We start from the raw sequence: 9,464 nt of genomic DNA on the forward strand, positions 1-9,464 counted from the left end.
CCTCAGTGACGGTGCTTCCATCGCTTTCTGCGTGGGGGAGAGGTTCGCCGTAGACCACCATGTTGGTGGGGAACACGTCGAGCGAAGGGGTGTCGGAGTCGACCAGCATCGGGTCGGTGGAGCCTACGGACTCCAAGTCTATGGCAGGCTCGCCGGAAACATGGAGTTGATCGAGGAGTCCCGCGAGGAGGTTCTCGGGGCCGTCCGTGCCTGCGTTGGATGCAGGTTCGTCGGAGAGGCGGACCTCGCCGACGAGTTCGGCCAAGGAGCTGACCGCGCAGGCGATCTCAACGCCGCTTAGCGCGTCGGGGCAAACTCCATCTGGCATGCCAGGCTGGCTGCGCTCGCCAGGGAGGAAAAGGGTTCCCGTCCGGAATAGATCTCCGGACGGCGGTGCTCCAGGCCCCACGGTGGGCGCCAAATGTCGGGGGTTTGGTGCGACATATGCCAACGGATGGCTTATCATGGTGGGGGCGAGTAGAATGTCATCGGTGCCTGGAAACGGGATGAGGCGAAGACATGCACGCCGGCGAATCTTACCCAGCTTCAGGGCTCTCCGGGGAGATAATACCCCTACTGCTGCTTTGCGGGGTGTCCGCATGATCACTATGGCAAAGTGCTTACATGGTTGCTCCTTGAGCTGTTTTCTGGTGGTAGGAGAGGGCAAGGCTAGCTCTCTCCCTTCTATATGATCTGGTCTAGAGCTAATGGGTTCCAACCCTTTGCATGGGTGCTCTGGGGAGTTTATATAGGCCTACCCCCAGGGGTACAATGGTAATCCGGCTGCGCGCGGGCCCAGCCATCAGTGTCTCTGGCCTCCGTCTTCTCTGCTGACCGCTGGGGCCCGCCGACTGGCCGGGTACGGAGCCGACAGGCCGCGTCCGCCACGGGCGGGTCTTGCCGGCTGCTGGTTACTGTAGTCGTACTTCTGATGACGCGGGCTTGATCATGAGGCCGTGGCAACAGCCCCGCCGCCTGGCAGGCGATCACTGTTGCCACTCCCCATCTCATCTTGATTAATGGCGCGTGGGCCCCAGGGGAGAGCTCGGCCGACTCCCCCGGGCCGACTCCCGACGGGTCTGACTGGTGGTTCTCCTGCCGTCTCCCGAGGTCTCACTGACTAGTGGGCCTGGCTGCCTCCAGGCCGTACAGACAAGCCATCATGGGTGCAGGATTCGGCCCTGTGGTGCTGATGTCAGGGCTGGCATGGCAACAGTGCCACGCCGCACGGTGATCTTCCGGGGTACGGCGTGCCGTGGCCATGCCTGCCCTTGGTGAGGGGCGGGGGTGGGCTTTGCTGTAGCCACGCCCCTGCCTCGTCCCCTTTGATGAGGTCATGGGGTTTGTTGGAGTCGCAGGCCGACTCCCCAAAGCCGGCTTCTCTAGAAGTCGTCCCTGGGACTCGGCCGTAAGCGGGCAGTGGGCCGCCTTGCCGTCGACTCCTCAGGAGGCGGCTCTTTGTCCTGGGGTCGTGAGGGGCGCAGCCTGCCCCGATGTCTTGAAAGGTCATGGGACTCGGGTTGGCCTACCCGTGGCCCATTACTCCGACAAGCATCCACAACCAGAGGCGGAGTTCCACACCGACTCCGGTGACAACTCGGGCAACGACCCCGACGACCACTCCGGCGATGACTCTGACAACGATGGACAACTTGTTAGTCATCTATACCCATTTATGTGTCAAATAGATCCTAGGGTTTCGCTGGTTACTCCTGCCTCCCCCTTTTTGGAATACATATCCTATGGTTATGTTCTCTCAATCCATGAAATCTGAGTAAGTTTTGTTAGATCCGTGTAGTGTATTGATTGTTTGAATGGTACAAGTGATAAGTGATTAGTTGTTTCATCTATGCAAATGATTTCTGCTAGTAATCTGACTAGGGTTAGTGTTCGTGCTAATAATTCCTAGCCAGGACTTGACAATTGATTTTGAATGACCTACATATATGTTTGTGCCATTATTTTCTTCAAGGTTGGTCTATACATAGACGACTGCGCTTAAAAATCGAACCATAATCTCTAGATATGTATAAAAATAGCCATAAATTTCTAATCCTACTTCACGGCATGTAAACATTGATTTGATGCCAAATTTGTTTTACTATTTGTATAGGGGTTGTCTGACGATGTGGACAGCGAGGATGAAGATGTCCAGAGGAGGTACAAGAGGCAAATCCTGAGGGAGATTTATTCGGGAATGCATAACAGGCATATTAGGACCTGGGATGGCGGCTATCGATGCCCATTTTGCAACCACAAGATTCATGACGTGTATCAAAGTGTTCTAGCGCATGCAAGAGGACGGGCCATTGGTTCCTTCAAGCAGAAGTATTCTCGCAGGATGGAGCACGACGCGTACTCCGAGTAACCGGAGAAGCTTCAGGATCGTGCTGCCATGTGAGATGAGATGTGGGGTTGAACTATGTATGCTTGAGTATGCTTAATGACGGTTGAACTATGTACTTATGTTTGAACAATGCTTGTGTATGTGTACGCTTATTATCTATGTCTGAGTATGTTTAATCTATGTTTACTTATGTCTAACTGTGGGATATGGATGCAATCAGTTCGGCTAATGGAATCTACCTTCGTCCTCATTTATTGGTCCCCTTTGTAATTTGTGTTAAATTTTGACCAAAAATTTAACTGACAAAATGTTACACTACTAGGGAAAAGCTTATACACAGAAACTTACCAGCAGCGCTGTTTAAAAACAGACGCTACTGCTAAATAGCAGTAGCGCTCTCTACAAAACTGCGCTACTAATATCCCTTTAGCAGTAGCGCGATAGAAGAGAACAGCGCTACTACTAAAATTGCCAGGTCGTTGCCTCCAGACTAGGTATAGTAGTAGCGCTCTTTTTATAGACGCGCTACTGCTAGAGTACTTAGGAGTAGCGTGTTTCGCAACACACGCTACTACTTACTGCTGCACCATCCACCTCATCCACTCCCACCCACCACTCTTCTCATTCCCTAATCCTCACAGCCGCCACGCCTCCTGCTCCCACACCGGCGCCGCCTCCTCCATCTCCCTCAGCAACGCACAGCTCCTCCACCTTGCTGGATGCGACGCCCCCTCCCCCCTCCCCCTAAACCCACAACCCCGCCGTGGGGGCACGTCCGCGGCGGCTGCCCTTCCACGCCGTCTCCGTCCGCCCCTGCCGCTCCGTTGTCTCCTCCGTCTCTGCCTCCTCCCCACAGCAAGCGCCGGGTCCGGGCGATGGCGACGATGCCAACGGGCCCACCGGCGTGCCCGTGCCCTTCTCCCGTGAATCCGCCATCGCGCTGCCTCGTAAGGCCGACAATATGTTTGTTTTCTGCTTGGTGCTCGCTCGCTGCGGTTCTGCAGGTATAATATGATGTGCTTGCTTGTGAATGCAGGGCCGCTGACGAGCGTAGATCTGATGGGGGAGGACAGCGGGGAAGGCCTCAGGGTAAGTCTGTTTCTTGTAGGAAGTCTTGCAGCTAACTGCTGAAAAAAAGTGGCATGTAAATCTGATTGATGAAAATTGTTGTATGCCATCAGAAGGCTGTTTGTTTGTCTGAATTCGTAAGCTATATGCACATGTTTAGATGTGCAAATTCTCGAGATTAAAGAGTTAGGTCAGTAGATAATAGTAAGATTAACCCGTCAGGGTAAGTTTCCAAATGTAACTGAAAATTAAACTGATGTATTATTTTCTTCAGTTGGTGAGGCAGTTCAAGATTAATCTGTGTCCTTGCACGGTTACTTTCACCTACCTAATTCAACTTCTTCCTCCTTTTCACTTGATTTTATTTCACCATGATTCAACTGCTCTCTCTCCAGATCTGAATGAAATAGGGCATCCAACCATCTGGTTCCATTATTTTGGGAGCCTTGACTGAATATGTTTTGAGCCAGAGGTGTCAAAATGAACACTGACGGTCACGGGAGTCCCTCGGGGGCATCCGATAAAATACTAGCTCAGGGAAAAGATCAAGTTGATTAGAAGAGATTCGCTGACGGAGTTTCTTCCAAAAGCTCGGGTTGACGGGGAGAGACGACACTGCTAGTTTGCTGAAGTGGTAGGTTACCATTCAGGTCAGTCCCCAATACTCTTCTTCCTTGGGCTCCAGAATTTACTTGCATTAGGGAGTTAGCCGAGCCACATTTAACCTGGTGAAGACAAGATTACGACTTCAGTACATTGATAGTCAACAGAAGAACACAACTAAAATATGTGCAGAAGTTAGTTAGGCTGTAGCCAGAAGCTATAGAGACGGTTTGAGTGTGATTCCTGTCGGTGGACTGATGAAATTTTTGGTAGAGCAATTCAGGTGTGTAGTTGGATGGATGAATATACCTTGCATACATCTCTAGGATTTAGAAAATGAAGCTAACAACTTGATGATATACCTTGAATTATCAGTTTGATGGGGATAAGGCTGGTCTGAGTCTGCTGGTTCTGTGCACAGCTCTAGAAGAGCTCAACAACATGTAGAAATGTAGAGCTGGAGCTTGGCGCTTAGGCATTTAATTTGTTTCTATAGCGGTGAATTCTGGCAGCAAAGCCACTTCATTTCGAGCAGTAATGTAGCCCTGTATTGGTAAACTAGTGAGTGCTTTGTCTGTGCTAGTACCTCATGATTTCATCCTTGTATAAGCACAAAATAAATTATTCACCCCGCCATTGTCACTGTTTCCTAATTCAGTACAGCAAACCTCCTATGTTTTTTGTGAAAAATAAGTGTGAAACGTTCTAGTGCTGACCCCACAAGTACCTAGCATTCTGAATGTGTCTATTTCCTTTGATCCCTAGGTTTAATCTGTAAGGTACAAAAACTTTGAATCGCTCTGTGGGTGGGTTGCTAAATATACAACATGTAGAGATGTACAACTGAAACTTGGTACTTACTTAGTCATTCAATTTGTTGCTACTTGGTAGTACACACACGGTGAAGTCTAGTTGATTTTTCATATGGTATAGATTGTTAGCAGCTGATGCTCTTCATTTCAAGCAGTAATATAGTGCCGACTCAGGAAACCTCTGAAAGTCTCCCATGTTTTCTGCATTTGAAAAGATTGCAGGACAGACTTCACAAATACCCTCCCCGCTTTACTGAAATGGGCTCTTCTCTTTTATTCCCTAAAATAGTTTTGGTTGCAATGGAGTGGGCTAAGATTGTTGGCGATGTAGTGGTCTCTTACTAGTCACTAAGATATCATTTCCATAAGCTGTAATCAATCATATCCAAAACACAAATTATTATCCCCACTTCTGTCCCTGTTTATTTTCTTGGATTTAAACAATGGATTGATCTCTTAGCCACCAATATATCATTCTGTAAGCTGTAATCAATAGTATCCAAATGGAATGGGACCTTTCTTTTATTTGAAACTTCCAAATCAAGGGTTTTCCTTGAAATATATTCACGGTGGTGTAAGTGATTTAACTTTCGAACAGAAACTTTTACAAGGTTTTGGTTGCTTTGACAGTACAGTATGTTCTATTGTACATTATATTTCCATATCTATATAATTTAGTTTGAGAAAGTAACTTAAGGAGGTGTATCCCTTTTTATAATTCCTCTACACTACTCAATCGCTATCTGCCTCTAATTATTATAGTGACTGGGTGCAGGGTGATCGACGAGGACTACTGCGGCCCGATGGGAGTCGTGCTCTTCAACTACTCGGAGGCAGACTTCACCGTGAAGCCCCGCGACCGCGTCATACAGATTATCGTCCAGGTGATTGCGACGCAGGAGGTCCCCGGGGTGGAGGACCTCGACGCCACCGTCTGGAGGTCACCGAGGTGGAGGACGACACCACCGTCTGGAGGTCACCGAGGTGGAGGACGACACCACCGTCCGGAGTTCCTCAAGGTGGAGGACCTCGACGCTTTGTACATACATCTAGAGAAGTGGTCTGGTTAGGTTGGTGGTGAAACTCTAGTGAAGGTACCAACCTTTTGATGATGGTTGTGTGTGTCCTTGTGATCTCTTCGAGTTGAGATGTTGAATGTTGCATCCATGAACACTACATGTGTTAAGATGGTTCTGTGAAATTTATTTTGCACTAGACGTGTCTCTCATCTCCATTCATGAATACTGCATCTATTTTTATGTTGAATGTTGCATCCATGAACACTACAGGTCAAGAAAAATTATATCGTTGGATGCGTATTTCAACATAGTGTTCAATGATATAATTTTGGTGACATGCATAAACATTTCTTAGTTAAATATTTGGTACAAATTACAAAGGGGACCAATAAACTAGGACGGAGGTAGTATGTCAATCACACACGGTTCCTAAAACTAGAACCGTGTGCAATGACTTTCATTTTGCATGTTGCGTTAATTACACACGGTTGGCTCTAGCAAACCGTTACCTCCGAAATTCTTTGTGGGACAGAAAACCCTCACCACCCAATTAAAAAAAACCTCACCATCCCCACGTCACAAAAACCCTCACCCCGCCTGCCACCCCCTCCGGTCCCCATTCATACATGCACAAGCTGCTCCGAGTCTATGCATGGCACCGCCTATCGCGGCGGTAACCACTTAGCTCGACGCATGTCGCCACCGCCAGGCTGCTGGCAAACCCCACTGCATTTCGCCACTTCCGCTTCCCGCCGCCTATCGCCATTGACTTTCTCGACACTGCTCGCGGTCGACCCAGCTCCGCTCGGTTGGGGAATCGGCCGTACTGAGGGTTCTTTCTCATGGACAACAAGATAACTAATTTAATGAGATGTTATCTCATCTATTATCCCAGTTCATCTGCCTCCTTTAATCACCTGGCCGAAATCACCGTGAATTCATTTTTATTCGAGCTGATTTGAGGGTTTTCTTTCATTCATAGTGTACAGTGCGCAGACACATCAGGACTTTGCGGCCTCCACCAGACATTCCACCTCACCGTACCAAATGACTTGAGGATGCGCGCGGTATGTTCAATCTCACCCTAAATCAGTTGGCATGGCCTACTTTCCTGAACATATACTAAATATTGCTACATTTGGATAAAAGGTGCCACATACACCATATACATCAAAGAGGATTTTTTTTCCTCTTCTTTCTATATTAGGCAAATTAATGATGTATTGTTCGTTTGATTACTCTCATATTTCCATGTCATCATGTTTACCCTATCTATTTAATTATAGATTTTTGTCCTTCGATTTCAACTGTTGTGTAGTTCTTTCATTTTGGGCCCATATTTGATGTTACCATATTTTCTTTAACAATCCTACCATTTTCTATAGCGCGTCCCTTGCTATGCAACAAAATCTGCAGTGCACAATCTTTCCCTTTACATAAATCAAGACTGCAGGGATGTCATACTGAACACAAACCATGGATTTGCAATCATTGCTACTGTAAGACTTGATGAACGCGGTGACTCCTATTTTGGCACTGGTCTTCAGAAAGAAATTTCTAAGTTTTATGTACTGAAAGATGGCACTAAAATTGCACTGCACATAAAAGAGTCTGGTCATGAGATATATGCTAACTTCCCCGACGATATCATCCGTCCAGACTTTGTTCGAAGTAAGTTTTCTTTTCATGTATCTGCATGTTGACTTACCCAGCAATATCAAATGAATTGTGTAGTATTTAAGCAGCCAATTGTTATTCCTTTTCTTACTATATTCCTACCTAATAACTTCTAGCTACCAATACACTTCTCTATTGCCCTATTTAACTAAATATTCCATGTACTCCCACTTCTATCATAAAGCACCACTGACAAGGACACTTCAGAGGTGGAGAACGAGGCTGCCAACAAGCGAAGGCGGGGCGAGCAAGAACCGCAAGCGACTCCAGCGGGCCTAGACTTCATCAGTAGCCTCCCCGATGATATGTTGACAGCCATCATCTCCCACCTCCCAATCAAATATGGGGTGCAGACAACCGTCCTTTCCTGGCGGTGGCGCCCCCTATGGAACTCCACCCCTCTCAACCTCATCGACACCCACGAGCTCTGCCATGATTATCGCAAACGCTTGGATGCGTTCTCTAAGATCCTCGGCAGTCAACTTGGCCCAACCAGAGGTCTTAGAATGGGCAAGTTCCGTTCCAACGGCAAGGACCAAGCCAAGCTTGACGACTGGTTCCGATCCCCCGCCCTAGATCAGCTCGAGGAGCTCACTTTTGATGATGGGCATATGCGCTCGCTGCCAACGTTCGCGCTCCGCCTCGCGCCCACGCTATGCGTCGCCAAGTTCGGGAACTGCCATCCCCCTTTAATGACGTGCCCGCTCTTATTCTACCACGACTGAAGCACCTTGAGCTCGTCATCGTATGCCTCCCAAACGGTGACATTGAGCGCCTGCTCCATGGTTGTACTGCACTCGAGTACCTTTGTCTTCAGGCGATCAATGGGTTGAGTAGCTTCCATATCACCTCCATGACTCTCCGGACTATTTATGTGTGTTGCTGGTGCGGCAACAAGACATCACAAGATGTGTACCATGGTATGGTCATTGAGGACACACCTGCACTTGAGAGATTACTTGTAGTTGATCAAGAAGGTCCAACAAGAATCAATGTCATTTCTGCGCCGAAATTGATAGTGGTGGGCTACTCGTCTGACAAATACTCCGAACTTGTTATTGGATCCACACCCGTTCAGGTACAACAACCGCCTTCTACCACTCCTTCTACAAATTAACATTATTTCTAATTTTGAAGATGTATGTTCGTCTGTCATTCAGAAAATGATTCCGACAAGCTTGACCCAAAACTGCGCACAGTGAAGGTCTTGGCACTAGAATCTATCGGCCCCAATCTGGAGCAAGTTGCCAGTTTCCCGAGATGCTTTCCGTTCCTGGAGAAGCTATATATCGAGGTGATTTTCCTTTCCTGTTAAATATTAACCATAAGGGAGTTCAATTTGTGACACCTTTTTCCAAGTTTACAATGACAATGTACTACGATTTCTGAAGGATTCTTTTGGAGGATTTCAGTACATACATGCCCCCCCCCCATATTGGTTGCTTGATCCATATGGTTACAATCCATAAGCATTTCTCTTTTGGATTCATCTGTACTAGTTTTCTTAGGGAACTTTTCATCCACTCCAACCTCTTGTGAAGAAAGCTACATTTTTCTAGATTGTAATAAAATGCCCATGTTAATCATGTCAGATCGAAGATGGCATGTTAGTGCATTTTACAAATCCTGCAAACCAAATAGGCATGTAGTAGTGTTCAAAACTGCATGTAGGCACTAACACATTTTCTTCTTTTGCAGATAAATTAGGACCATTGGTGGATAATGTGATACAATATAACAATCACGTCGACTGCCTAGATCTGCATATCTTAGAAATTACTTTGAACTCCTACTAAGGGACCTTACCAGAGATTATATTAGTCAGGTTTTTTGTTGTCAGAGCAAGGGTGCTTAACATAATGAGGTTTGCCTTACATTTATTTCGCAAAAATGAATGGTTTGTTGATCAGTGCCGTCGGCTGTGGCAGAATGGAATAG

At 47.2% G+C, this 9,464-nt stretch overlaps 1 long non-coding RNA gene across 1 annotated transcript; it reads left to right on the forward strand.

Moving 5' to 3' along the window:
* Window positions 1–2,967: 2,967 nt before the first annotated feature.
* Window positions 2,968–6,045, forward strand: LOC119269844. Its single transcript, XR_005133761.1, has 4 exons — window positions 2,968–3,294; window positions 3,384–3,436; window positions 3,811–4,065; window positions 5,606–6,045. It is a non-coding gene; the product is annotated as an uncharacterized LOC119269844 (long non-coding RNA).
* Window positions 6,046–9,464: the final 3,419 nt, after the last annotated feature.

The sequence above is a fragment of the Triticum dicoccoides genome, chromosome 3A, assembly GCF_002162155.2.
Source record: "Triticum dicoccoides isolate Atlit2015 ecotype Zavitan chromosome 3A, WEW_v2.0, whole genome shotgun sequence".
NCBI lineage: Eukaryota > Viridiplantae > Streptophyta > Magnoliopsida > Poales > Poaceae > Triticum > Triticum dicoccoides.